General features: G+C 45.3%; 20 non-coding genes and 1 pseudogene across 20 annotated transcripts; all 21 read left to right on the forward strand.

Moving 5' to 3' along the window:
* Nucleotides 1-842: 842 nt before the first annotated feature.
* LOC141237251 (U2 spliceosomal RNA) lies at nt 843-1,033 on the forward strand. The gene has a single exon (XR_012302807.1). It is a non-coding gene; the product is annotated as a U2 spliceosomal RNA (small nuclear RNA).
* A 1,123-nt stretch (nt 1,034-2,156) lies between these two features.
* LOC141237243 (U2 spliceosomal RNA) lies at nt 2,157-2,347 on the forward strand. Its single transcript, XR_012302800.1, has one exon. It is a non-coding gene; the product is annotated as a U2 spliceosomal RNA (small nuclear RNA).
* Nucleotides 2,348-3,467: 1,120 nt separating this feature from the next.
* LOC141237004 (U2 spliceosomal RNA) lies at nt 3,468-3,658 on the forward strand. Its single transcript, XR_012302571.1, has one exon. It is a non-coding gene; the product is annotated as a U2 spliceosomal RNA (small nuclear RNA).
* Nucleotides 3,659-4,778: 1,120 nt separating this feature from the next.
* Nucleotides 4,779-4,969, forward strand: LOC141237005 (U2 spliceosomal RNA). The gene has a single exon (XR_012302572.1). It is a non-coding gene; the product is annotated as a U2 spliceosomal RNA (small nuclear RNA).
* A 1,118-nt stretch (nt 4,970-6,087) lies between these two features.
* Nucleotides 6,088-6,278, forward strand: LOC141237257 (U2 spliceosomal RNA). Its single transcript, XR_012302813.1, has one exon. It is a non-coding gene; the product is annotated as a U2 spliceosomal RNA (small nuclear RNA).
* A 1,122-nt stretch (nt 6,279-7,400) lies between these two features.
* LOC141237006 (U2 spliceosomal RNA) lies at nt 7,401-7,591 on the forward strand. The gene has a single exon (XR_012302573.1). It is a non-coding gene; the product is annotated as a U2 spliceosomal RNA (small nuclear RNA).
* Nucleotides 7,592-8,712: 1,121 nt separating this feature from the next.
* LOC141236866 (U2 spliceosomal RNA) lies at nt 8,713-8,804 on the forward strand (annotated as a pseudogene).
* A 789-nt stretch (nt 8,805-9,593) lies between these two features.
* Nucleotides 9,594-9,778, forward strand: LOC141236840 (U2 spliceosomal RNA). Its single transcript, XR_012302431.1, has one exon. It is a non-coding gene; the product is annotated as a U2 spliceosomal RNA (small nuclear RNA).
* Nucleotides 9,779-10,898: 1,120 nt separating this feature from the next.
* On the forward strand, nt 10,899-11,089 carry LOC141237258 (U2 spliceosomal RNA). Its single transcript, XR_012302814.1, has one exon. It is a non-coding gene; the product is annotated as a U2 spliceosomal RNA (small nuclear RNA).
* A 1,123-nt stretch (nt 11,090-12,212) lies between these two features.
* Nucleotides 12,213-12,403, forward strand: LOC141237007 (U2 spliceosomal RNA). Its single transcript, XR_012302574.1, has one exon. It is a non-coding gene; the product is annotated as a U2 spliceosomal RNA (small nuclear RNA).
* Nucleotides 12,404-13,525: 1,122 nt separating this feature from the next.
* Nucleotides 13,526-13,716, forward strand: LOC141237008 (U2 spliceosomal RNA). The gene has a single exon (XR_012302575.1). It is a non-coding gene; the product is annotated as a U2 spliceosomal RNA (small nuclear RNA).
* Nucleotides 13,717-14,837: 1,121 nt separating this feature from the next.
* On the forward strand, nt 14,838-15,028 carry LOC141237238 (U2 spliceosomal RNA). Its single transcript, XR_012302795.1, has one exon. It is a non-coding gene; the product is annotated as a U2 spliceosomal RNA (small nuclear RNA).
* Nucleotides 15,029-16,146: 1,118 nt separating this feature from the next.
* LOC141237010 (U2 spliceosomal RNA) lies at nt 16,147-16,337 on the forward strand. Its single transcript, XR_012302577.1, has one exon. It is a non-coding gene; the product is annotated as a U2 spliceosomal RNA (small nuclear RNA).
* Nucleotides 16,338-17,461: 1,124 nt separating this feature from the next.
* Nucleotides 17,462-17,652, forward strand: LOC141236894 (U2 spliceosomal RNA). The gene has a single exon (XR_012302465.1). It is a non-coding gene; the product is annotated as a U2 spliceosomal RNA (small nuclear RNA).
* Nucleotides 17,653-18,773: 1,121 nt separating this feature from the next.
* LOC141237011 (U2 spliceosomal RNA) lies at nt 18,774-18,964 on the forward strand. The gene has a single exon (XR_012302578.1). It is a non-coding gene; the product is annotated as a U2 spliceosomal RNA (small nuclear RNA).
* A 1,118-nt stretch (nt 18,965-20,082) lies between these two features.
* Nucleotides 20,083-20,273, forward strand: LOC141237225 (U2 spliceosomal RNA). Its single transcript, XR_012302783.1, has one exon. It is a non-coding gene; the product is annotated as a U2 spliceosomal RNA (small nuclear RNA).
* A 1,121-nt stretch (nt 20,274-21,394) lies between these two features.
* LOC141237012 (U2 spliceosomal RNA) lies at nt 21,395-21,585 on the forward strand. The gene has a single exon (XR_012302579.1). It is a non-coding gene; the product is annotated as a U2 spliceosomal RNA (small nuclear RNA).
* Nucleotides 21,586-22,709: 1,124 nt separating this feature from the next.
* Nucleotides 22,710-22,900, forward strand: LOC141237315 (U2 spliceosomal RNA). The gene has a single exon (XR_012302871.1). It is a non-coding gene; the product is annotated as a U2 spliceosomal RNA (small nuclear RNA).
* Nucleotides 22,901-24,020: 1,120 nt separating this feature from the next.
* Nucleotides 24,021-24,211, forward strand: LOC141237013 (U2 spliceosomal RNA). Its single transcript, XR_012302580.1, has one exon. It is a non-coding gene; the product is annotated as a U2 spliceosomal RNA (small nuclear RNA).
* Nucleotides 24,212-25,331: 1,120 nt separating this feature from the next.
* On the forward strand, nt 25,332-25,522 carry LOC141237014 (U2 spliceosomal RNA). Its single transcript, XR_012302581.1, has one exon. It is a non-coding gene; the product is annotated as a U2 spliceosomal RNA (small nuclear RNA).
* A 1,122-nt stretch (nt 25,523-26,644) lies between these two features.
* LOC141237015 (U2 spliceosomal RNA) lies at nt 26,645-26,835 on the forward strand. Its single transcript, XR_012302582.1, has one exon. It is a non-coding gene; the product is annotated as a U2 spliceosomal RNA (small nuclear RNA).
* The last annotated feature ends 433 nt before the right edge of the window (nt 26,836-27,268 follow it).

Genomic DNA, 27,268 nt, shown 5'->3' on the forward strand with positions numbered 1-27,268 from the left:
TTGGAGCTTTCACCTAAATAACTACAGGTGGTGAGATAAGCTGCACAATATAATTGACCTTTCAGTATATTGTTGCACACACACCATCTATTTAGCAAATGCCCTTGTTATCAACAGCAGCCTTTTAAACTCACCTGAGCTAACAGGTATGTGAGCTGGTTACTCTGCTGCGCTTAAAATTTATTTTTTGGTTTGCTACAATGCCTTTTCTGAAACGTTGTCTCCCTCTGCTGGAACACTGACTTCTTTCATTTAATGCCTGCAGACTATAAAAGAGAAACCAACCCAAAAAGTTTGGTTGATTAGTCTGTGGCATTCTTTTAAACTGTTGCTTATGGCGGTCTCTGTGAGCTTCTCAGTGACATTCAGCCATCCAGGTATCCCGCCTGCAGTAGACGGAATGTGGCAATGGAACGCTGGCTGCGCGTGTCATAATAGGCTCTGAGCCTTTATATACCTGCGCACAGCAGCAGCCACCTTCAGTCTGCTGCTGGACAGCCAGCAGCATCAGCAGCAGGAGAGGTAATTAATCAGCAACCCTCCTGCTAAGGGTAGACAGCTGCTCGTTCCACCCCCCCCCCCGCCTTAATTGGTTCTCCTCCCTTCCAACGGTGTTGATGCGGGTGGGAACAGCCGGGGGTTGAGGGTACTGTGCTAAAAGAGGTGGAGTTATGCAGATCTAAAACGCGTGGATTGCAGCAGCAGCAAGCCGAAAAGTGCAGGCATGTGAGGGATCTAGAGGTTGACAGCATGTCTTCTTAACGGGAGTCCAGGTGGCCATCTCCACAAATGGACTTTTCAGAATCCTTGGGTGGCACCGTAGTCGGAAACCAATTCTGGTTATCGCTTCTCGGCCTTTTGGCTAAGATCAAGTGTAGTATCTGTTCTTATCAGTTTAATATCTGATACGTCCCCTATCTGGGGACCATATATTAAATGGATTTTTAGAACAGGGAGATGGAAAAAGAGCTTGCTCTGTCCACTCCACGCATTGACCTGGTATTGCAGTATCTCCAGGACCGGTGCACCCCTCCTTTAATGCAGTTTCTAAAATCAGAAAGAATTGAATTCAATGCTTTTTGTTCATTTTGCTTGTTTGTCGGATTTTGGGATGGACTCTTTGGCTTTGCTTTTCTTCTCCTCATTGGATTTTTCATGTTAAAAGTTGCAGAAGCCAGATGACAAGCTCATTTTGGTTCAACTTCAGCAACTGTGCATTGCATTGCCATGTAATGTAATGTAATGCAATGCTATCTATCTAGCTCTCCCTCTATACTTCCTTTTGGATAAACAGACATATTAGGCAAGCATTTTGGAGCTTTCACCTAAATAACTACAGGTGGTGAGATAAGCTGCACAATATAATTGACCTTTCAGTATATTGTTGCACACACACCATCTATTTAGCAAATGCCCTTGTTATCAACAGCAGCCTTTTAAACTCACCTGAGCTAACAGGTATGTGAGCTGGTTACTCTGCTGCGCTTAAAATTTCTTTTTTGGTTTGCTACAATGCCTTTTCTGAAACGTTGTCTCCCTCTGCTGGAACACTGACTTCTTTCATTTAATGCCTGCAGACTATAAAAGAGAAACCAACCCAAAAAGTTTGGTTGATTAGTCTGTGGCATTCTTTTAAACTGTTGCTTATGGCGGTCTCTGTGAGCTTCTCAGTGACATTCAGCCATCCAGGTATCCCGCCTGCAGTAGACGGAATGTGGCAATGGAACGCTGGCTGCGCGTGTCATAATAGGCTCTGAGCCTTTATATACCTGCGCACAGCAGCAGCCACCTTCAGTCTGCTGCTGGACAGCCAGCAGCAGCAGCAGCAGGAGAGGTAATTAATCAGCAACCCTCCTGCTAAGGGTAGACAGCTGCTCGTTCCACCCCCCCCCCCCCGCCTTAATTGGTTCTCCTCCCTTCCAACGGTGTTGAGGCGGGTGGGAACAGCCGGGGGTTGAGGGTACTGTGCTAAAAGAGGTGGAGTTATGCAGATCTAAAACGCGTGGATTGCAGCAGCAGCAAGCCGAAAAGTGCAGGCATGTGAGGGATCTAGAGGTTGACAGCATGTCTTCTTAACGGGAGTCCAGGTGGCCATCTCCACAAATGGACTTTTCAGAATCCTTGGGTGGCACCGTAGTCGGAAACCAATTCTGGTTATCGCTTCTCGGCCTTTTGGCTAAGATCAAGTGTAGTATCTGTTCTTATCAGTTTAATATCTGATACGTCCCCTATCTGGGGACCATATATTAAATGGATTTTTAGAACAGGGAGATGGAAAAAGAGCTTGCTCTGTCCACTCCACGCATTGACCTGGTATTGCAGTATCTCCAGGAGCGGTGCATCCCTTCTTTAATGCAGTTTCTAAAATCAGAAAGAATTGAATTCAATGCTTTTTGTTCATTTTGCTTGTTTGTCGGATTTTGGGATGGACTCTTTGGCTTTGCTTTTCTTCTCCTCATTGGATTTTTCATGTTAAAAGTTGCAGAAGCCAGATGACAAGCTCATTTTGGTTCAACTTCAGCAACTGTGCATTGCATTGCCATGTAATGTAATGTAATGCAATGCTATCTATCTAGCTCTCCCTCTATACTTCCTTTTGGATAAACAGACATATTAGGCAAGCATTTTGGAGCTTTCACCTAAATAACTACAGGTGGTGAGATAAGCTGCACAATATAATTGACCTTTCAGTATATTGTTGCACACACACCATCTATTTAGCAAATGCCCTTGTTATCAACAGCAGCCTTTTAAACTCACCTGAGCTAACAGGTATGTGAGCTGGTTACTCTGCTGCGCTTAAAATTTCTTTTTTGGTTTGCTACAATGCCTTTTCTGAAACGTTGTCTCCCTCTGCTGGAACACTGACTTCTTTCATTTAATGCCTGCAGACTATAAAAGAGAAACCAACCCAAAAAGTTTGGTTGATTAGTCTGTGGCATTCTTTTAAACTGTTGCTTATGGCGGTCTCTGTGAGCTTCTCAGTGACATTCAGCCATCCAGGTATCCCGCCTGCAGTAGACGGAATGTGGCAATGGAACGCTGGCTGCGCGTGTCATAATAGGCTCTGAGCCTTTATATACCTGCGCACAGCAGCAGCCACCTTCAGTCTGCTGCTGGACAGCCAGCAGCAGCAGCAGCAGGAGAGGTAATAAATCAGCAACCCTCCTGCTAAGGGTATACAGCTGCTCGTTCCACCCCCCCCCCGCCTTAATTGGTTCTCCTCCCTTCCAACGGTGTTGAGGCGGGTGGGAACAGCCGGGGGTTGAGGGTACTGTGCTAAAAGAGGTGGAGTTATGCAGATCTAAAACGCGTGGATTGCAGCAGCAGCAAGCCGAAAAGTGCAGGCATGTGAGGGATCTAGAGGTTGACAGCATGTCTTCTTAACGGGAGTCCAGGTGGCCATCTCCACAAATGGACTTTTCAGAATCCTTGGGTGGCACCGTAGTCGGAAACCAATTCTGGTTATCGCTTCTCGGCCTTTTGGCTAAGATCAAGTGTAGTATCTGTTCTTATCAGTTTAATATCTGATACGTCCCCTATCTGGGGACCATATATTAAATGGATTTTTAGAACAGGGAGATGGAAAAAGAGCTTGCTCTGTCCACTCCACGCATTGACCTGGTATTGCAGTATCTCCAGGACCGGTGCACCCCTTCTTTAATGCAGTTTCTAAAATCAGAAAGAATTGAATTCAATGCTTTTTGTTCATTTTGCTTGTTTGTCGGATTTTGGGATGGACTCTTTGGCTTTGCTTTTCTTCTCCTCATTGGATTTTTCATGTTAAAAGTTGCAGAAGCCAGATGACAAGCTCATTTTGGTTCAACTTCAGCAACTGTGCATTGCATTGCCATGTAATGTAATGTGATGCAATGCTATCTATCTAGCTCTCCCTCTATACTTCCTTTTGGATAAACAGACATATTAGGCAAGCATTTTGGAGCTTTCACCTAAATAACTACAGGTGGTGAGATAAGCTGCACAATATAATTGACCTTTCAGTATATTGTTGCACACACACCATCTATTTAGCAAATGCCCTTGTTATCAACAGCAGCCTTTTAAACTCACCTGAGCTAACAGGTATGTGAGCTGGTTACTCTGCTGCGCTTAAAATTTCTTTTTTGGTTTGCTACAATGCCTTTTCTGAAACGTTGTCTCCCTCTGCTGGAACACTGACTTCTTTCATTTAATGCCTGCAGACTATAAAAGAGAAACCAACCCAAAAAGTTTGGTTGATTAGTCTGTGGCATTCTTTTAAACTGTTGCTTATGGCGGTCTCTGTGAGCTTCTCAGTGACATTCAGCCATCCAGGTATCCCGCCTGCAGTAGACGGAATGTGGCAATGGAACGCTGGCTGCGCGTGTCATAATAGGCTCTGAGCCTTTATATACCTGCGCACAGCAGCAGCCACCTTCAGTCTGCTGCTGGACAGCCAGCAGCAGCAGCAGCAGGAGAGGTAATTAATCAGCAACCCTCCTGCTAAGGGTAGACAGCTGCTCGTTCCACCCCCCCCCCGCCTTAATTGGTTCTCCTCCCTTCCAACGGTGTTGAGGCGGGTGGGAACAGCCGGGGGTTGAGGATACTGTGCTAAAAGAGGTGGAGTTATGCAGATCTAAAACGCGTGGATTGCAGCAGCAGCAAGCCGAAAAGTGCAGGCATGTGAGGGATCTAGAGGTTGACAGCATGTCTTCTTAACGGGAGTCCAGGTGGCCATCTCCACAAATGGACTTTTCAGAATCCTTGGGTTGCACCGTAGTCGGAAACCAATTCTGGTTATCGCTTCTCGGCCTTTTGGCTAAGATCAAGTGTAGTATCTGTTCTTATCAGTTTAATATCTGATACGTCCCCTATCTGGGGACCATATATTAAATGGATTTTTAGAACAGGGAGATGGAAAAAGAGCTTGCTCTGTCCACTCCACGCATTGACCTGGTATTGCAGTATCTCCAGGACCGGTGCACCCCTTCTTTAATGCAGTTTCTAAAATCAGAAAGAATTGAATTCAATGCTTTTTGTTCATTTTGCTTGTTTGTCGGATTTTGGGATGGACTCTTTGGCTTTGCTTTTCTTCTCCTCATTGGATTTTTCATGTTAAAAGTTGCAGAAGCCAGATGACAAGCTCATTTTGGTTCAACTTCAGCAACTGTGCATTGCATTGCCATGTAATGTAATGTAATGCAATGCTATCTATCTAGCTCTCCCTCTATACTTCCTTTTGGATAAACAGACATATTAGGCAAGCATTTTGGAGCTTTCACCTAAATAACTACAGGTGGTGAGATAAGCTGCACAATATAATTGACCTTTCAGTATATTGTTGCACACACACCATCTATTAAGCAAATGCCCTTGTTATCAACAGCAGCCTTTTAAACTCACCTGAGCTAACAGGTATGTGAGCTGGTTACTCTGCTGCGCTTAAAATTTCTTTTTTGGTTTGCTACAATGCCTTTTCTGAAACGTTGTCTCCCTCTGCTGGAACACTGACTTCTTTCATTTAATGCCTGCAGACTATAAAAGAGAAACCAACCCAAAAAGTTTGGTTGATTAGTCTGTGGCATTCTTTTAAACTGTTGCTTATGGCGGTCTCTGTGAGCTTCTCAGTGACATTCAGCCATCCAGGTATCCCGCCTGCAGTAGACGGAATGTGGCAATGGAACGCTGGCTGCGCGTGTCATAATAGGCTCTGAGCCTTTATATACCTGCGCACAGCAGCAGCCACCTTCAGTCTGCTGCTGGACAGCCAGCAGCAGCAGCAGCATGAGAGGTAATTAATCAGCAACCCTCCTGCTAAGGGTAGACAGCTGCTCGTTCCACCCCCCCCGCCTTAATTGGTTCTCCTCCCTTCCAACGGTGTTGAGGCGGGTGGGAACAGCCGGGGGTTGAGGGTACTGTGCTAAAAGAGGTGGAGTTATGCAGATCTAAAACGCGTGGATTGCAGCAGCAGCAAGCCGAAAAGTGCAGGCATGTGAGGGATCTAGAGGTTGACAGCATGTCTTCTTAACGGGAGTCCAGGTGGCCATCTCCACAAATGGACTTTTCAGAATCCTTGGGTGGCACCGTAGTCGGAAACCAATTCTGGTTATCGCTTCTCGGCCTTTTGGCTAAGATCAAGTGTAGTATCTGTTCTTATCAGTTTAATATCTGATACGTCCCCTATCTGGGGACCATATATTAAATGGATTTTTAGAACAGGGAGATGGAAAAAGAGCTTGCTCTGTCCACTCCACGCATTGACCTGGTATTGCAGTATCTCCAGGACCGGTGCACACCTTCTTTAATGCAGTTTCTAAAATCAGAAAGAATTGAATTCAATGCTTTTTGTTCATTTTGCTTGTTTGTCGGATTTTGGGATGGACTCTTTGGCTTTGCTTTTCTTCTCCTCATTGGATTTTTCATGTTAAAAGTTGCAGAAGCCAGATGACAAGCTCATTTTGGTTCAACTTCAGCAACTGTGCATTGCATTGCCATGTAATGTAATGTAATGCAATGCTATCTATCTAGCTCTCCCTCTATACTTCCTTTTGGATAAACAGACATATTAGGCAAGCATTTTGGAGCTTTCACCTAAATAACTACAGGTGGTGAGATAAGCTGCACAATATAATTGACCTTTCAGTATATTGTTGCACACACACCATCTATTTAGCAAATGCCCTTGTTATCAACAGCAGCCTTTTAATCTCACCTGAGCTAACAGGTATGAGAGCTGGTTACTCTGCTGCGCTTAAAATTTCTTTTTTGGTTTGCTACAATGCCTTTTCTGAAACGTTGTCTCCCTCTGCTGGAACACTGACTTCTTTCATTTAATGCCTGCAGACTATAAAAGAGAAACCAACCCAAAAAGTTTGGTTGATTAGTCTGTGGCATTCTTTTAAACTGTTGCTTATGGCGGTCTCTGTGAGCTTCTCAGTGACATTCAGCCATCCAGGTATCCCGCCTGCAGTAGACGGAATGTGGCAATGGAACGCTGGCTGCGCGTGTCATAATAGGCTCTGAGCCTTTATATACCTGCGCACAGCAGCAGCCACCTTCAGTCTGCTGCTGGACAGCCAGCAGCAGCAGCAGCAGGAGAGGTAATTAATCAGCAACCCTCCTGCTAAGGGTAGACAGCTGCTCGTTCCACCCCCCCCCCCCGCCTTAATTGGTTCTCCTCCCTTCCAACGGTGTTGAGGCGGGTGGGAACAGCCGGGGGTTGAGGGTACTGTGCTAAAAGAGGTGGAGTTATGCAGATCTAAAACGCGTGGATTGCAGCAGCAGCAAGCCGAAAAGTGCAGGCATGTGAGGGATCTAGAGGTTGACAGCATGTCTTCTTAACATGAGTCCAGGTGGCCATCTTCACAAATGGACTTTTCAGAATCCTTGGGTGGCACCGTAGTCGGAAACCAATTCTGGTTATCGCTTCTCGGCCTTTTGGCTAAGATCAAGTGTAGTATCTGTTCTTATCAGTTTAATATCTGATACGTCCCCTATCTGGGGACCATATATTAAATGGATTTTTAGAACAGGGAGATGGAAAAAGAGCTTGCTCTGTCCACTCCACGCATTGACCTGGTATTGCAGTATCTCCAGGACCGGTGCACCCCTTCTTTAATGCAGTTTCTAAAATCAGAAAGAATTGAATTCAATGCTTTTTGTTCATTTTGCTTGTTTGTCGGATTTTGGGATGGACTCTTTGGCTTTGCTTTTCTTCTCCTCATTGGATTTTTCATGTTAAAAGTTGCAGAAGCCAGATGACAAGCTCATTTTGGTTCAACTTCAGCAACTGTGCATTGCATTGCCATGTAATGTAATGTAATGCAATGCTATCTATCTAGCTCTCCCTCTATACTTCCTTTTGGATAAACAGACATATTAGGCAAGCATTTTGGAGCTTTCACCTAAATAACTACAGGTGGTGAGATAAGCTGCACAATATAATTGACCTTTCAGTATATTGTTGCACACACACCATCTATTTAGCAAATGCCCTTGTTATCAACAGCAGCCTTTTAAACTCACCTGAGCTAACAGGTATGTGAGCTGGTTACTCTGCTGCGCTTAAAATTTCTTTTTTGGTTTGCTACAATGCCTTTTCTGAAACGTTGTCTCCCTCTGCTGGAACACTGACTTCTTTCATTTAATGCCTGCAGACTATAAAAGAGAAACCAACCCAAAAAGTTTGGTTGATTAGTCTGTGGCATTCTTTTAAACTGTTGCTTATGGCGGTCTCTGTGAGCTTCTCAGTGACATTCAGCCATCCAGGTATCCCGCCTGCAGTAGACGGAATGTGGCAATGGAACGCTGGCTGCGCGTGTCATAATAGGCTCTGAGCCTTTATATACCTGCGCACAGCAGCAGCCACCTTCAGTCTGCTGCTGGACAGCCAGCAGCAGCAGCAGCAGGAGAGGTAATTAATCAGCAACCCTCCTGCTAAGGGTAGACAGCTGCTCGTTCCACCCCCCCCACCGCCTTAATTGGTTCTCCTCCCTTCCAACGGTGTTGAGGCGGGTGGGAACAGCCGGGGGTTGAGGGTACTGTGCTAAAAGAGGTGGAGTTATGCAGATCTAAAACGCGTGGATTGCAGCAGCAGCAAGCCGAAAAGTGCAGGCATGTGAGGGATCTAGAGGTTGACAGCATGTCTTCTTAACGGGAGTCCAGGTGGCCATCTCCACAAATGGACTTTTCAGAATCCTTGGGTGGCACCGTAGTCGGAAACCAATTCTGGTTATCGCTTCTCGGCCTTTTGGCTAAGATCAAGTGTAGTATCTTTCGAAAAGGCGGTTTTGGATGTTGGCCGCCCTAGTAGATTGATACATTATGCACACTGGGGTTTAGGCGCTTGTTAGTACGCCAGGTGGCTAATATAGTCATCTGGTGGAAAGCATGGCCCCCCAGGATCGACGCCATTGGGCCGGGGAAGATCGAAAGCCCGAAGTGTGAAGTGCCCCAGGAGTGGTGACCCTGGGGTGCCTTAACTCACTGGGATTGGGAACCCCACTTGAGTTTATGGCACATTTGCACAAGCACTTCAAATTTTCTTTCTTCGCACACACCCTTATTCCGGGCCTTCTGGCCTTAGGATGGGGAATTTTTCAATTCCCGGTCGAAGGTCCGGGCAGTATTATACTGTGAAACCTTCACTATTTATTTAATTTCTTTGTCACTGTGTGTCCACTTATTCACGTGTGTCACGTCCTACTAGGATTTTGTCGGGATGCGGTTCCCTTACGGGTTCCTCTCTTGGCAGGTCTAGGGGGGGAGTGTGTGGCCATCAGGTTCCGCTCCCCCCTGAACCCCCCTGGCTCTCCTCTTTCGGGAGGAGAGCGTTGTTGGCTCCCCTCTTCCGGGAGGGGAGCACAGTCTTTGGCTCCCAGTGCCTTGCTCGGGTGAGAACTCGGGCAGGTGCTGGGGGTAAGATTGGGTCGCCTCTGGCTTCGGCTGGAGGTGGCTTTTTGTCCCTGTTCCTCGCTGTGGCCTTTTGGCTCGGAGGGACGGGGAATGGTTTGGGGGACCCTTCTCCTTTTGGAGAGGGTTTCAAGAAGACCAGCATCCTAGTGCACTTTTTTTGTGGCACTTGTCACTTTTTTAAGCGCACTCGGGTTTTGTACACGAATTCGGGCTTTCGATAAAAAAAAAAAAATCTGTTCTTATCAGTTTAATATCTGATACGTCCCCTATCTGGGGACCATATATTAAATGGATTTTTAGAACAGGGAGATGGAAAAAGAGCTTGCTCTGTCCACTCCACGCATTGACCTGGTATTGCAGTATCTCCAGGACCGGTGCACCCCTTCTTTAATGCAGTTTCTAAAATCAGAAAGAATTGAATTCAATGCTTTTTGTTCATTTTGCTTGTTTGTCGGATTTTGGGATGGACTCTTTGGCTTTGCTTTTCTTCTCCTCATTGGATTTTTCATGTTAAAAGTTGCAGAAGCCAGATGACAAGCTCATTTTGGTTCAACTTCAGCAACTGTGCATTGCATTGCCATGTAATGTAATGTAATGCAATGCTATCTATCTAGCTCTCCCTCTATACTTCCTTTTGGATAAACAGACATATTAGGCAAGCATTTTGGAGCTTTCACCTAAATAACTACAGGTGGTGAGATAAGCTGCACAATATAATTGACCTTTCAGTATATTGTTGCACACACACCATCTATTTAGCAAATGCCCTTGTTATCAACAGCAGCCTTTTAAACTCACCTGAGCTAACAGGTATGTGAGCTGGTTACTCTGCTGCGCTTAAAATTTCTTTTTTGGTTTGCTACAATGCCTTTTCTGAAACGTTGTCTCCCTCTGCTGGAACACTGACTTCTTTCATTTAATGCCTGCAGACTATAAAAGAGAAAACCAACCCAAAAAGTTTGGTTGATTAGTCTGTGGCATTCTTTTAAACTGTTGCTTATGGCGGTCTCTGTGAGCTTCTCAGTGACATTCAGCCATCCAGGTATCCCGCCTGCAGTAGACGGAATGTGGCAATGGAACGCTGGCTGCGCGTGTCATAATAGGCTCTGAGCCTTTATATACCTGCGCACAGCAGCAGCCACCTTCAGTCTGCTGCTGGACAGCCAGCAGCAGCAGCAGCAGGAGAGGTAATTAATCAGCAACCCTCCTGCTAAGGGTAGACAGCTGCTCGTTCCACCCCCCCCCGCCTTAATTGGTTCTCCTCCCTTCCAACGGTGTTGAGGCGGGTGGGAACAGTAGGGGGTTGAGGGTACTGTGCTAAAAGAGGTGGAGTTATGCAGATCTAAAACGCGTGGATTGCAGCAGCAGCAAGCCGAAAAGTGCAGGCATGTGAGGGATCTAGAGGTTGACAGCATGTCTTCTTAACGGGAGTCCAGGTGGCCATCTCCACAAATGGACTTTTCAGAATCCTTGGGTGGCACCGTAGTCGGAAACCAATTCTGGTTATCGCTTCTCGGCCTTTTGGCTAAGATCAAGTGTAGTATCTGTTCTTATCAGTTTAATATCTGATACGTCCCCTATCTGGGGACCATATATTAAATGGATTTTTAGAACAGGGAGATGGAAAAAGAGCTTGCTCTGTCCACTCCACGCATTGACCTGGTATTGCAGTATCTCCAGGACCGGTGCACACCTTCTTTAATGCAGTTTCTAAAATCAGAAAGAATTGAATTCAATGCTTTTTGTTCATTTTGCTTGTTTGTCGGATTTTGGGATGGACTCTTTGGCTTTGCTTTTCTTCTCCTCATTGGATTTTTCATGTTAAAAGTTGCAGAAGCCAGATGACAAGCTCATTTTGGTTCAACTTCAGCAACTGTGCATTGCATTGCCATGTAATGTAATGTAATGCAATGCTATCTATCTAGCTCTCCCTCTATACTTCCTTTTGGATAAACAGACATATTAGGCAAGCATTTTGGAGCTTTCACCTAAATAACTACAGGTGGTGAGATAAGCTGCACAATATAATTGACCTTTCAGTATATTGTTGCACACACACCATCTATTTAGCAAATGCCCTTGTTATCAACAGCAGCCTTTTAAACTCACCTGAGCTAACAGGTATGTGAGCTGGTTACTCTGCTGCGCTTAAAATTTCTTTTTTGGTTTGCTACAATGCCTTTTCTGAAACGTTGTCTCCCTCTGCTGGAACACTGACTTCTTTCATTTAATGCCTGCAGACTATAAAAGAGAAACCAACCCAAAAAGTTTGGTTGATTAGTCTGTGGCATTCTTTTAAACTGTTGCTTATGGCGGTCTCTGTGAGCTTCTCAGTGACATTCAGCCATCCAGGTATCCCGCCTGCAGTAGACGGAATGTGGCAATGGAACGCTGGCTGCGCGTGTCATAATAGGCTCTGAGCCTTTATATACCTGCGCACAGCAGCAGCCACCTTCAGTCTGCTGCTGGACAGCCAGCAGCAGCAGCAGCAGGAGAGGTAATTAATCAGCAACCCTCCTGCTAAGGGTAGACAGCTGCTCGTTCCACCCCCCCCCCCCCGCCTTAATTGGTTCTCCTCCCTTCCAACGGTGTTGAGGCGGGTGGGAACAGCCGGGGGTTGAGGGTACTGTGCTAAAAGAGGTGGAGTTATGCAGATCTAAAACGCGTGGATTGCAGCAGCAGCAAGCCGAAAAGTGCAGGCATGTGAGGGATCTAGAGGTTGACAGCATGTCTTCTTAACATGAGTCCAGGTGGCCATCTTCACAAATGGACTTTTCAGAATCCTTGGGTGGCACCGTAGTCGGAAACCAATTCTGGTTATCGCTTCTCGGCCTTTTGGCTAAGATCAAGTGTAGTATCTGTTCTTATCAGTTTAATATCTGATACGTCCCCTATCTGGGGACCATATATTAAATGGATTTTTAGAACAGGGAGATGGAAAAAGAGCTTGCTCTGTCCACTCCACGCATTGACCTGGTATTGCAGTATCTCCAGGACCGGTGCACCCCTTCTTTAATGCAGTTTCTAAAATCAGAAAGAATTGAATTCAATGCTTTTTGTTCATTTTGCTTGTTTGTCGGATTTTGGGATGGACTCTTTGGCTTTGCTTTTCTTCTCCTCATTGGATTTTTCATGTTAAAAGTTGCAGAAGCCAGATGACAAGCTCATTTTGGTTCAACTTCAGCAACTGTGCATTGCATTGCCATGTAATGTAATGTAATGCAATGCTATCTATCTAGCTCTCCCTCTATACTTCCTTTTGGATAAACAGACATATTAGGCAAGCATTTTGGAGCTTTCACCTAAATAACTACAGGTGGTGAGATAAGCTGCACAATATAATTGACCTTTCAGTATATTGTTGCACACACACCATCTATTTAGCAAATGCCCTTGTTATCAACAGCAGCCTTTTAAACTCACCTGAGCTAACAGGTATGTGAGCTGGTTACTCTGCTGCGCTTAAAATTTCTTTTTTGGTTTGCTACAATGCCTTTTCTGAAACGTTGTCTCCCTCTGCTGGAACACTGACTTCTTTCATTTAATGCCTGCAGACTATAAAAGAGAAACCAACCCAAAAAGTTTGGTTGATTAGTCTGTGGCATTCTTTTAAACTGTTGCTTATGGCGGTCTCTGTGAGCTTCTCAGTGACATTCAGCCATCCAGATATCCCGCCTGCAGTAGACGGAATGTGGCAATGGAACGCTGGCTGCGCGTGTCATAATAGGCTCTGAGCCTTTATATACCTGCGCACAGCAGCAGCCACCTTCAGTCTGCTGCTGGACAGCCAGCAGCAGCAGCAGCAGGAGAGGTAATTAATCAGCAACCCTCCTGCTAAGGGTAGACAGCTGCTCGTTCCACCCCCCCCCCCCGCCTTAATTGGTTCTCCTCCCTTCCAACGGTGTTGAGGCGGGTGGGAACAGCCGGGGGTTGAGGGTACTGTGCTAAAAGAGGTGGAGTTATGCAGATCTAAAACGCGTGGATTGCAGCAGCAGCAAGCCGAAAAGTGCAGGCATGTGAGGGATCTAGAGGTTGACAGCATGTCTTCTTAACGGGAGTCCAGGTGGCCATCTCCACAAATGGACTTTTCAGAATCCTTGGGTGGCACCGTAGTCGGAAACCAATTCTGGTTATCGCTTCTCGGCCTTTTGGCTAAGATCAAGTGTAGTATCTGTTCTTATCAGTTTAATATCTGATACGTCCCCTATCTGGGGACCATATATTAAATGGATTTTTAGAACAGGGAGATGGAAAAAGAGCTTGCTCTGTCCACTCCACGCATTGACCTGGTATTGCAGTATCTCCAGGACCGGTGCACCCCTTCTTTAATGCAGTTTCTAAAATCAGAAAGAATTGAATTCAATGCTTTTTGTTCATTTTGCTTGTTTGTCGGATTTTGGGATGGACTCTTTGGCTTTGCTTTTCTTCTCCTCATTGGATTTTTCATGTTAAAAGTTGCAGAAGCCAGATGACAAGCTCATTTTGGTTCAACTTCAGCAACTGTGCATTGCATTGCCATGTAATGTAATGTAATGCAATGCTATCTATCTAGCTCTCCCTCTATACTTCCTTTTGGATAAACAGACATATTAGGCAAGCATTTTGGAGCTTTCACCTAAATAACTACAGGTGGTGAGATAAGCTGCACAATATAATTGACCTTTCAGTATATTGTTGCACACACACCATCTATTTAGCAAATGCCCTTGTTATCAACAGCAGCCTTTTAAACTCACCTGAGCTAACAGGTATGTGAGCTGGTTACTCTGCTGCGCTTAAAATTTCTTTTTTGGTTTGCTACAATGCCTTTTCTGAAACGTTGTCTCCCTCTGCTGGAACACTGACTTCTTTCATTTAATGCCTGCAGACTATAAAAGAGAAACCAACCCAAAAAGTTTGGTTGATTAGTCTGTGGCATTCTTTTAAACTGTTGCTTATGGCGGACTCTGTGAGCTTCTCAGTGACATTCAGCCATCCAGGTATCCCGCCTGCAGTAGACGGAATGTGGCAATGGAACGCTGGCTGCGCGTGTCATAATAGGCTCTGAGCCTTTATATACCTGCGCACAGCAGCAGCCACCTTCAGTCTGCTGCTGGACAGCCAGCAGCAGCAGCAGCAGGAGAGGTAATTAATCAGCAACCCTCCTGCTAAGGGTAGACAGCTGCTCGTTCCACCCCCCCCCCCGCCTTAATTGGTTCTCCTCCCTTCCAACGGTGTTGAGGCGGGTGGGAACAGCCGGGGGTTGAGGGTACTGTGCTAAAAGAGGTGGAGTTATGCAGATCTAAAACGCGTGGATTGCAGCAGCAGCAAGCCGAAAAGTGCAGGTATGTGAGGGATCTAGAGGTTGACAGCATGTCTTCTTAACGGGAGTACAGGTGGCCATCTCCACAAATGGACTTTTCAGAATCCTTGGGTGGCACCGTAGTCGGAAACCAATTCTGGTTATCGCTTCTCGGCCTTTTGGCTAAGATCAAGTGTAGTATCTGTTCTTATCAGTTTAATATCTGATACGTCCCCTATCTGGGGACCATATATTAAATGGATTTTTAGAACAGGGAGATGGAAAAAGAGCTTGCTCTGTCCACTCCACGCATTGACCTGGTATTGCAGTATCTCCAGGACCGGTGCACCCCCTTCTTTAATGCAGTTTCTAAAATCAGAAAGAATTGAATTCAATGCTTTTTGTTCATTTTGCTTGTTTGTCGGATTTTGGGATGACTCTTTGGCTTTGCTTTTCTTCTCCTCATTGGATTTTTCATGTTAAAAGTTGCAGAAGCCAGATGACAAGCTCATTTTGGTTCAACTTCAGCAACTGTGCATTGCATTGCCATGTAATGTAATGTAATGCAATGCTATCTATCTAGCTCTCCCTCTATACTTCCTTTTGGATAAACAGACATATTAGGCAAGCATTTTGGAGCTTTCACCTAAAATAACTACAGGTGGTGAGATAAGCTGCACAATATAATTGACCTTTCAGTATATTGTTGCACACACACCATCTATTTAGCAAATGCCCTTGTTATCAACAGCAGCCTTTTAAACTCACCTGAGCTAACAGGTATGTGAGCTGGTTACTCTGCTGCGCTTAAAATTTCTTTTTGGTTTGCTACAATGCCTTTTCTGAAACGTTGTCTCCCTCTGCTGGAACACTGACTTCTTTCATTTAATGCCTGCAGACTATAAAAGAGAAACCAACCCAAAAGTTTGGTTGATTAGTCTGTGGCATTCTTTTAAACTGTTGCTTATGGCGGTCTCTGTGAGCTTCTCAGTGACATTCAGCCATCCAGGTATCCCGCCTGCAGTAGACGGAATGTGGCAATGGAACGCTGGCTGCGCGTGTCATAATAGGCTCTGAGCCTTTATATACCTGCGCACAGCAGCAGCCACCTTCAGTCTGCTGCTGGACAGCCAGCAGCAGCAGCAGCAGGAGAGGTAATTAATCAGCAACCCTCCTGCTAAGGGTAGACAGCTGCTCGTTCCACCCCCCCCCGCCTTAATTGGTTCTCCTCCCTTCCAACGGTGTTGAGGCGGGTGGGAACAGCCGGGGGTTGAGGGTACTGTGCTAAAAGAGGTGGAGTTATGCAGATCTAAAACGCGTGGATTGCAGCAGCAGCAAGCCGAAAAGTGCAGGCATGTGAGGGATCTAGAGGTTGACAGCATGTCTTCTTAACGGGAGTCCAGGTGGCCATCTCCACAAATGGACTTTTCAGAATCCTTGGGTGGCACCGTAGTCGGAAACCAATTCTGGTTATCGCTTCTCGGCCTTTTGGCTAAGATCAAGTGTAGTATCTGTTCTTATCAGTTTAATATCTGATACGTCCCCTATCTGGGGACCATATATTAAATGGATTTTTAGAACAGGGAGATGGAAAAAGAGCTTGCTCTGTCCACTCCACGCATTGACCTGGTATTGCAGTATCTCCAGGACCGGTGCACCCCTTCTTTAATGCAGTTTCTAAAATCAGAAAGAATTGAATTCAATGCTTTTTGTTCATTTTGCTTGTTTGTCGGATTTTGGGATGGACTCTTTGGCTTTGCTTTTCTTCTCCTCATTGGATTTTTCATGTTAAAAGTTGCAGAAGCCAGATGACAAGCTCATTTTGGTTCAACTTCAGCAACTGTGCATTGCATTGCCATGTAATGTAATGTAATGCAATGCTATCTATCTAGCTCTCCCTCTATACTTCCTTTTGGATAAACAGACATATTAGGCAAGCATTTTGGAGCTTTCACCTAAATAACTACAGGTGGTGAGATAAGCTGCACAATATAATTGACCTTTCAGTATATTGTTGCACACACACCATCTATTTAGCAAATGCCCTTGTTATCAACAGCAGCCTTTTAAACTCACCTGAGCTAACAGGTATGTGAGCTGGTTACTCTGCTGCGCTTAAAATTTCTTTTTTGGTTTGCTACAATGCCTTTTCTGAAACGTTGTCTCCCTCTGCTGGAACACTGACTTCTTTCATTTAATGCCTGCAGACTATAAAAGAGAAACCAACCCAAAAAGTTTGGTTGATTAGTCTGTGGCATTCTTTAAACTGTTGCTTATGGCGGACTCTGTGAGCTTCTCAGTGACATTCAGCCATCCAGGTATCCCGCCTGCAGTAGACGGAATGTGGCAATGGAACGCTGGCTGCGCGTGTCATAATAGGCTCTGAGCCTTTATATACCTGCGCACAGCAGCAGCCACCTTCAGTCTGCTGCTGGACAGCCAGCAGCAGCAGCAGCAGGAGAGGTAATTAATCAGCAACCCTCCTGCTAAGGGTAGACAGCTGCTCGTTCCACCCCCCCCCCCCCCCGCCTTAATTGGTTCTCCTCCCTTCCAACGGTGTTGAGGCGGGTGGGAACAGCCGGGGGTTGAGGGTACTGTGCTAAAAGAGGTGGAGTTATGCAGATCTAAAACGCGTGGATTGCAGCAGCAGCAAGCCGAAAAGTGCAGGCATGTGAGGGATCTAGAGGTTGACAGCATGTCTTCTTAACGGGAGTCCAGGTGGCCATCTCCACAAATGGACTTTTCAGAATCCTTGGGTGGCACCGTAGTCGGAAACCAATTCTGGTTATCGCTTCTCGGCCTTTTGGCTAAGATCAAGTGTAGTATCTGTTCTTATCAGTTTAATATCTGATACGTCCCCTATATGGGGACCATATATTAAATGGATTTTTAGAACAGGGAGATGGAAAAAGAGCTTGCTCTGTCCACTCCACGCATTGACCTGGTATTGCAGTATCTCCAGGACCAGTGCACCCCTTCTTTAATGCAGTTTCTAAAATCAGAAAGAATTGAATTCAATGCTTTTTGTTCATTTTGCTTGTTTGTCGGATTTTGGGATGGACTCTTTGGCTTTGCTTTTCTTCTCCTCATTGGATTTTTCATGTTAAAAGTTGCAGAAGCCAGATGACAAGCTCATTTTGGTTCTACTTCAGCAACTGTGCATTGCATTGCCATGTAATGTAATGTAATGCAATGCTATCTATCTAGCTCTCCCTCTATACTTCCTTTTGGATAAACAGACATATTAGGCAAGCATTTTGGAGCTTTCACCTAAATAACTACAGGTGGTGAGATAAGCTGCACAATATAATTGACCTTTCAGTATATTGTTGCACACACACCATCTATTTAGCAAATGCCCTTGTTATCAACAGCAGCCTTTTAAACTCACCTGAGCTAACAGGTATGTGAGCTGGTTACTCTGCTGCGCTTAAAATTTCTTTTTTGGTTTGCTACAATGCCTTTTCTGAAACGTTGTCTCCCTCTGCTGGAAACTGACTTCTTTCATTTAATGCCTGCAGACTATAAAAGAGAAACCAACCCAAAAAGTTTGGTTGATTAGTCTGTGGCATTCTTTTAAACTGTTGCTTATGGCGGTCTCTGTGAGCTTCTCAGTGACATTCAGCCATCCAGGTATCCCGCCTGCAGTAGACGGAATGTGGCAATGGAACGCTGGCTGCGCGTGTCATAATAGGCTCTGAGCCTTTATATACCTGCGCACAGCAGCAGCCACCTTCAGTCTGCTGCTGGACAGCCAGCAGCAGCAGCAGCAGGAGAGGTAATTAATCAGCAACCCTCCTGCTAAGGGTAGACAGCTGCTCGTTCCACCCCCCCCCCCCGCCTTAATTGGTTCTCCTCCCTTCCAACGGTGTTGAGGCGGGTGGGAACAGCCGGGGGTTGAGGGTACTGTGCTAAAAGAGGTGGAGTTATGCAGATCTAAAACGCGTGGATTGCAGCAGCAGCAAGCCGAAAAGTGCAGGCATGTGAGGGATCTAGAGGTTGACAGCATGTCTTCTTAACGGGAGTCCAGGTGGCCATCTCCACAAATGGACTTTTCAGAATCCTTGGGTGGCACCGTAGTCGGAAACCAATTCTGGTTATCGCTTCTCGGCCTTTTGGCTAAGATCAAGTGTAGTATCTGTTCTTATCAGTTTAATATCTGATACGTCCCCTATCTGGGGACCATATATTAAATGGATTTTTAGAACAGGGAGATGGAAAAAGAGCTTGCTCTGTCCACTCCACGCATTGACCTGGTATTGCAGTATCTCCAGGACCGGTGCACCCCTTCTTTAATGCAGTTTCTAAAATCAGAAAGAATTGAATTCAATGCTTTTGTTCATTTTGCTTGTTTGTCGGATTTTGGGATGGACTCTTTGGCTTTGCTTTTCTTCTCCTCATTGGATTTTTCATGTTAAAAGTTGCAGAAGCCAGATGACAAGCTCATTTTGGTTCAACTTCAGCAACTGTGCATTGCATTGCCATGTAAAGTAATGTAATGCAGTGCTATCTATCTAGCTCTCCCTCTATACTTCCTTTTGGATAAACAGACATATTAGGCAAGCATTTTGGAGCTTTCACCTAAATAACTACAGGTGGTGAGATAAGCTGCACAATATAATTGACCTTTCAGTATATTGTTGCACACACACCATCTATTTAGCAAATGCCCTTGTTATCAACAGCAGCCTTTTAAACTCACCTGAGCTAACAGGTATGTGAGCTGGTTACTCTGCTGCGCTTAAAATTTCTTTTTTGGTTTGCTACAATGCCTTTTCTGAAATGTTGTCTCCCTCTGCTGGAACACTGACTTCTTTCATTTAATGCCTGCAGACTATAAAAGAGAAACCAACCCAAAAAGTTTGGTTGATTAGTCTGTGGCATTCTTTTAAACTGTTGCTTATGGCGGTCTCTGTGAGCTTCTCAGTGACATTCAGCCATCCAGGTATCCCGCCTGCAGTAGACGGAATGTGACAATGGAACGCTGGCTGCGCGTGTCATAATAGGCTCTGAGCCTTTATATACCTGCGCACAGCAGCAGCCACCTTCAGTCTGCTGCTGGACAGCCAGCAGCAGCAGCAGCAGGAGAGGTAATTAATCAGCAACCCTCCTGCTAAGGGTAGACAGCTGCTCGTTCCACCCCCCCCCGCCTTAATTGGTTCTCCTCCCTTCCAACGGTGTTGAGGCGGGTGGGAACAGCCGGGGGTTGAGGGTACTGTGCTAAAAGAGGTGGAGTTATGCAGATCTAAAACGCGTGGATTGCAGCAGCAGCAAGCCGAAAAGTGCAGGCATGTGAGGGATCTAGAGGTTGACAGCATGTCTTCTTAACGGGAGTCCAGGTTGCCATCTCCACAAATGGACTTTTCAGAATCCTTGGGTGGCACCGTAGTCGGAAACCAATTCTGGTTATCGCTTCTCAGCCTTTTGGCTAAGATCAAGTGTAGTATCTGTTCTTATCAGTTTAATATCTGATACGTCCCCTATCTGGGGACTATATATTAAATGGATTTTTAGAACAGGGAGATGGAAAAAGAGCTTGCTCTGTCCACTCCACGCATTGACCTGGTATTGCAGTATCTCCAGGACCGGTGCACCCCTTCTTTAATGCAGTTTCTAAAATCAGAAAGAATTGAATTCAATGCTTTTTGTTCATTTTGCTTGTTTGTCGGATTTTGGGATGGACTCTTTGGCTTTGCTTTTCTTCTCCTCATTGGATTTTTCATGTTAAAAGTTGCAGAAGCCAGATGACAAGCTCATTTTGGTTCAACTTCAGCAACTGTGCATTGCATTGCCATGTAATGTAATGTAATGCAATGCTATCTATCTAGCTCTCCCTCTATACTTCCTTTTGGATAAACAGACATATTAGGCAAGCATTTTGGAGCTTTCACCTAAATAACTACAGGTGGTGAGATAAGCTGCACAATATAATTGACCTTTCAGTATATTGTTGCACACACACCATCTATTTAGCAAATGCCCTTGTTATCAACAGCAGCCTTTTAAACTCACCTGAGCTAACAGGTATGTGAGCTGGTTACTCTGCTGCGCTTAAAATTTCTTTTTTGGTTTGCTACAATGCCTTTTCTGAAACGTTGTCTCCCTCTGCTGGAACACTGACTTCTTTCATTTAATGCCTGCAGACTATAAAAGAGAAACCAACCCAAAAAGTTTGGTTGATTAGTCTGTGGCATTCTTTTAAACTGTTGCTTATGGCGGTCTCTGTGAGCTTCTCAGTGACATTCAGCCATCCAGGTATCCCGCCTGCAGTAGACGGAATGTGGCAATGGAACGCTGGCTGCGCGTGTCATAATAGGCTCTGAGCCTTTATATACCTGCGCACAGCAGCAGCCACCTTCAGTCTGCTGCTGGACAGCCAGCAGCAGCAGCAGCAGGAGAGGTAATTAATCAGCAACCCTCCTGCTAAGGGTAGACAGCTGCTCGTTCCACTCCCCCCCCCGCCTTAATTGGTTCTCCTCCCTTCCAACGGTGTTGAGGCGGGTGGGAACAGCCGGGGGTTGAGGGTACTGTGCTAAAAGAGGTGGAGTTATGCAGATCTAAAACGCGTGGATTGCAGCAGCAGCAAGCCGAAAAGTGCAGGCATGTGAGGGATCTAGAGGTTGACAGCATGTCTTCTTAACGGGAGTCCAGGTGGCCATCTCCACAAATGGACTTTTCAGAATTCTTGGGTGGCACCGTAGTCGGAAACCAATTCTGGTTATCGCTTCTCGGCCTTTTGGCTAAGATCAAGTGTAGTATCTGTTCTTATCAGTTTAATATCTGATACGTCCCCTATCTGGGGACCATATATTAAATGGATTTTTAGAACAGGGAGATGGAAAAAGAGCTTGCTCTGTCCACTCCACGCATTGACCTGGTATTGCAGTATCTCCAGGACCGGTGCACCCCTTCTTTAATGCAGTTTCTAAAATCAGAAAGAATTGAATTCAATGCTTTTTGTTCATTTTGCTTGTTTGTCGGATTTTGGGATGGACTCTTTGGCTTTGCTTTTCTTCTCCTCATTGGATTTTTCATGTTAAAAGTTGCAGAAGCCAGATGACAAGCTCATTTTGGTTCAACTTCAGCAACTGTGCATTGCATTGCCATGTAATGTAATGTAATGCAATGCTATCTATCTAGCTCTCCCTCTATACTTCCTTTTGGATAAACAGACATATTAGGCAAGCATTTTGGAGCTTTCACCTAAATAACTACAGGTGGTGAGATAAGCTGCACAATATAATTGACCTTTCAGTATATTGTTGCACACACACCATCTATTTAGCAAATGCCCTTGTTATCAACAGCAGCCTTTTAAACTCACCTGAGCTAACAGGTATGTGAGCTGGTTACTCTGCTGCGCTTAAAATTTCTTTTTTGGTTTGCTACAATGCCTTTTCTGAAACGTTGTCTCCCTCTGCTGGAACACTGACTTCTTTCATTTAATGCCTGCAGACTATAAAAGAGAAACCAACCCAAAAAGTTTGGTTGATTAGTCTGTGGCATTCTTTTAAACTGTTGCTTATGGCGGTCTCTGTGAGCTTCTCAGTGACATTCAGCCATCCAGGTATCCCGCCTGCAGTAGACGGAATGTGGCAATGGAACGCTGGCTGCGCATGTCATAATAGGCTCTGAGCCTTTATATACCTGCGCACAGCAGCAGCCACCTTCAGTCTGCTGCTGGACAGCCAGCAGCAGCAGCAGCAGGAGAGGTAATTAATCAGCAACCCTCCTGCTAAGGGTAGACAGCTGCTCGTTCCACCCCCCCCCCCCCCGCCTTAATTGGTTCTCCTCCCTTCCAACGGTGTTGAGGCGGGTGGGAACAGCCGGGGGTTGAGGGTACTGTGCTAAAAGAGGTGGAGTTATGCAGATCTAAAACGCGTGGATTGCAGCAGCAGCAAGCCGAAAAGTGCAGGCATGTGAGGGATCTAGAGGTTGACAGCATGTCTTCTTAACGGGAGTCCAGGTGGCCATCTCCACAAATGGACTTTTCAGAATCCTTGGGTGGCACCGTAGTCGGAAACCAATTCTGGTTATCGCTTCTCGGCCTTTTGGCTAAGATCAAGTGTAGTATCTGTTCTTATCAGTTTAATATCTGATACGTCCCCTATCTAGGGACCATATATTAAATGGATTTTTAGAACAGGGAGATGGAAAAAGAGCTTGCTCTGTCCACTCCACGCATTGACCTGGTATTGCAGTATCTCCAGGACCGGTGCACCCCTTCTTTAATGCAGTTTCTAAAATCAGAAAGAATTGAATTCAATGCTTTTTGTTCATTTTGCTTGTTTGTCGGATTTTGGGATGGACTCTTTGGCTTTGCTTTTCTTCTCCTCATTGGATTTTTCATGTTAAAAGTTGCAGAAGCCAGATGACAAGCTCATTTTGGTTCAACTTCAGCAACTGTGCATTGCATTGCCATGTAATGTAATGTAATGCAATGCTATCTATCTAGCTCTCCCTCTATACTTCCTTTTGGATAAACAGACATATTAGGCAAGCATTTTGGAGCTTTCACCTAAATAACTACAGGTGGTGAGATAAGCTGCACAATAAAATTGACCTTTCAGTATATTGTTGCACACACACCATCTATTTAGCAAATGCCCTTGTTATCAACAGCAGCCTTTTAAACTCACCTGAGCTAACAGGTATGTGAGCTGGTTACTCTGCTGCGCTTAAAATTTCTTTTTTGGTTTGCTACAATGCCTTTTCTGAAACGTTGTCTCCCTCTGCTGGAACACTGACTTCTTTCATTTAATGCCTGCAGACTATAAAAGAGAAACCAACCCAAAAAGTTTGGTTGATTAGTCTGTGGCATTCTTTTAAACTGTTGCTTATGGCGGTCTCTGTGAGCTTCTCAGTGACATTCAGCCATCCAGGTATCCCGCCTGCAGTAGACGGAATGTGGCAATGGAACGCTGGCTGCGCGTGTCATAATAGGCTCTGAGCCTTTATATACCTGCGCACAGCAGCAGCCACCTTCAGTCTGCTGCTGGACAGCCAGCAGCAGCAGCAGCAGGAGAGGTAATTAATCAGCAACCCTCCTGCTAAGGGTAGACAGCTGCTCGTTCCACCCCCCCCCCGCCTTAATTGGTTCTCCTCCCTTCCAACGGTGTTGAGGCGGGTGGGAACAGCCGGGGGTTGAGGGTACTGTGCTAAAAGAGGTGGAGTTATGCAGATCTAAAACGCGTGGATTGCAGCAGCAGCAAGCCGAAAAGTGCAGGCATGTGAGGGATCTAGAGGTTGACAGCATGTCTTCTTAACGGGAGTCCAGGTGGCCATCTCCACAAATGGACTTTTCAGAATCCTTGGGTGGCACCGTAGTCGGAAACCAATTCTGGTTATCGCTTCTCGGCCTTTTGGCTAAGATCAAGTGTAGTATCTGTTCTTATCAGTTTAATATCTGATACGTCCCCTATCTGGGGACCATATATTAAATGGATTTTTAGAACAGGGAGATGGAAAAAGAGCTTGCTCTGTCCACTCCACGCATTGACCTGGTATTGCAGTATCTCCAGGACCGGTGCACCCCTTCTTTAATGCAGTTTCTAAAATCAGAAAGAATTGAATTCAATGCTTTTTGTTCATTTTGCTTGTTTGTCGGATTTTGGGATGGACTCTTTGGCTTTGCTTTTCTTCTCCTCATTGGATTTTTCATGTTAAAAGTTGCAGAAGCCAGATGACAAGCTCATTTTGGTTCAACTTCAGCAACTGTGCATTGCATTGCCATGTAATGTAATGTAATGCAATGCTATCTATCTAGCTCTCCCTCTATACTTCCTTTTGGATAAACAGACATATTAGGCAAGCATTTTGGAGCTTTCACCTAAATAACTACAGGTGGTGAGATAAGCTGCACAATATAATTGACCTTTCAGTATATTGTTGCACACACACCATCTATTTAGCAAATGCCCTTGTTATCAACAGCAGCCTTTTAAACTCACCTGAGCTAACAGGTATGTGAGCTGGTTACTCTGCTGCGCTTAAAATTTCTTTTTTGGTTTGCTACAATGCCTTTTCTGAAACGTTGTCTCCCTCTGCTGGAACACTGACTTCTTTCATTTAATGCCTGCAGACTATAAAAGAGAAACCAACCCAAAAAGTTTGGTTGATTAGTCTGTGGCATTCTTTTAAACTGTTGCTTATGGCGGTCTCTGTGAGCTTCTCAGTGACATTCAGCCATCCAGGTATCCCGCCTGCAGTAGACGGAATGTGGCAATGGAACGCTGGCTGCGCGTGTCATAATAGGCTCTGAGCCTTTATATACCTGCGCACAGCAGCAGCCACCTTCAGTCTGCTGCTGGACAGCCAGCAGCAGCAGCAGCAGGAGAGGTAATTAATCAGCAACCCTCCTGCTAAGGGTAGACAGCTGCTCGTTCCACCCCCCCCCCGCCTTAATTGGTTCTCCTCCCTTCCAACGGTGTTGAGGCGGGTGGGAACAGCCGGGGGTTGAGGGTACTGTGCTAAAAGAGGTGGAGTTATGCAGATCTAAAACGCGTGGATTGCAGCAGCAGCAAGCCGAAAAGTGCAGGCATGTGAGGGATCTAGAGGTTGACAGCATGTCTTCTTAACGGGAGTCCAGGTGGCCATCTCCACAAATGGACTTTTCAGAATCCTTGGGTGGCACCGTAGTCGGAAACCAATTCTGGTTATCGCTTCTCGGCCTTTTGGCTAAGATCAAGTGTAGTATCTGTTCTTATCAGTTTAATATCTGATACGTCCCCTATCTGGGGACCATATATTAAATGGATTTTTAGAACAGGGAGATGGAAAAAGAGCTTGCTCTGTCCACTCCACGCATTGACCTGGTATTGCAGTATCTCCAGGACCGGTGCACCCCTTCTTTAATGCAGTTTCTAAAATCAGAAAGAATTGAATTCAATGCTTTTTGTTCATTTTGCTTGTTTGTCGGATTTTGGGATGGACTCTTTGGCTTTGCTTTTCTTCTCCTCATTGGATTTTTCATGTTAAAAGTTGCAGAAGCCAGATGACAAGCTCATTTTGGTTCAACTTCAGCAACTGTGCATTGCATTGCCATGTAATGTAATGTAATGCAATGCTATCTATCTAGCTCTCCCTCTATACTTCCTTTTGGATAAACAGACATATTAGGCAAGCATTTTGGAGCTTTCACCTAAATAACTACAGGTGGTGAGATAAGCTGCACAATATAATTGACCTTTCAGTATATTGTTGCACACACACCATCTATTTAGCAAATGCCCTTGTTATCAACAGCAGCCTTTTAAACTCACCTGAGCTAACAGGTATGTGAGCTGGTTACTCTGCTGCGCTTAAAATTTCTTTTTTGGTTTGCTACAATGCCTTTTCTGAAACGTTGTCTCCCTCTGCTGGAACACTGACTTCTTTCATTTAATGCCTGCAGACTATAAAATAGAAACCAACCCAAAAAGTTTGGTTGATTAGTCTGTGGCATTCTTTTAAACTGTTGCTTATGGCGGTCTCTGTGAGCTTCTCAGTGACATTCAGCCATCCAGGTATCCCGCCTGCAGTAGACGGAATGTGGCAATGGAACGCTGGCTGCGCGTGTCATAATAGGCTCTGAGCCTTTATATACCTGCGCACAGCAGCAGCCACCTTCAGTCTGCTGCTGGACAGCCAGCAGCAGCAGCAGCAGGAGAGGTAATTAATCAGCAACCCTCCTGCTAAGGGTAGACAGCTGCTCGTTCCACCCCCCCCCCCCGCCTTAATTGGTTCTCCTCCCTTCCAACGGTGTTGAGGCGGGTGGGAACAGCCGGGGGTTGAGGGTACTGTGCTAAAAGAGGTGGAGTTATGCAGATCTAAAACGCGTGGATTGCAGCAGCAGCAAGCCGAAAAGTGCAGGCATGTGAGGGATCTAGAGGTTGACAGCATGTCTTCTTAACGGGAGTCCAGGTGGCCATCTCCACAAATGGACTTTTCAGAATCCTTGGGTGGCACCGTAGTCGGAAACCAATTCTGGTTATCGCTTCTCGGCCTTTTGGCTAAGATCAAGTGTAGTATCTGTTCTTATCAGTTTAATATCTGATACGTCCCCTATCTGGGGACCATATATTAAATGGATTTTTAGAACAGGGAGATGGAAAAAGAGCTTGCTCTGTCCACTCCACGCATTGACCTGGTATTGCAGTATCTCCAGGACCGGTGCACCCCTTCTTTAATGCAGTTTCTAAAATCAGAAAGAATTGAATTCAATGCTTTTTGTTCATTTTGCTTGTTTGTCGGATTTTGGGATGGACTCTTTGGCTTTGCTTTTCTTCTCCTCATTGGATTTTTCATGTTAAAAGTTGCAGAAGCCAGATGACAAGCTCATTTTGGTTCAACTTCAGCAACTGTGCATTGCATTGCCATGTAATGTAATGTAATGCAATGCTATCTATCTAGCTCTCCCTCTATACTTCCTTTTGGATAAACAGACATATTAGGCAAGCATTTTGGAGCTTTCACCTAAATAACTACAGGTGGTGAGATAAGCTGCACAATATAATTGACCTTTCAGTATATTGTTGCACACACACCATCTATTTAGCAAATGCCCTTGTTATCAACAGCAGCCTTTTAAACTCACCTGAGCTAACAGGTATGTGA

This window comes from Phyllobates terribilis, unplaced genomic scaffold (genome assembly GCF_046119375.1).
Source record: "Phyllobates terribilis strain yellow unplaced genomic scaffold, ASM4611937v1 Scaffold_729__1_contigs__length_748246, whole genome shotgun sequence".
Lineage (NCBI taxonomy): Eukaryota > Metazoa > Chordata > Amphibia > Anura > Dendrobatidae > Phyllobates > Phyllobates terribilis.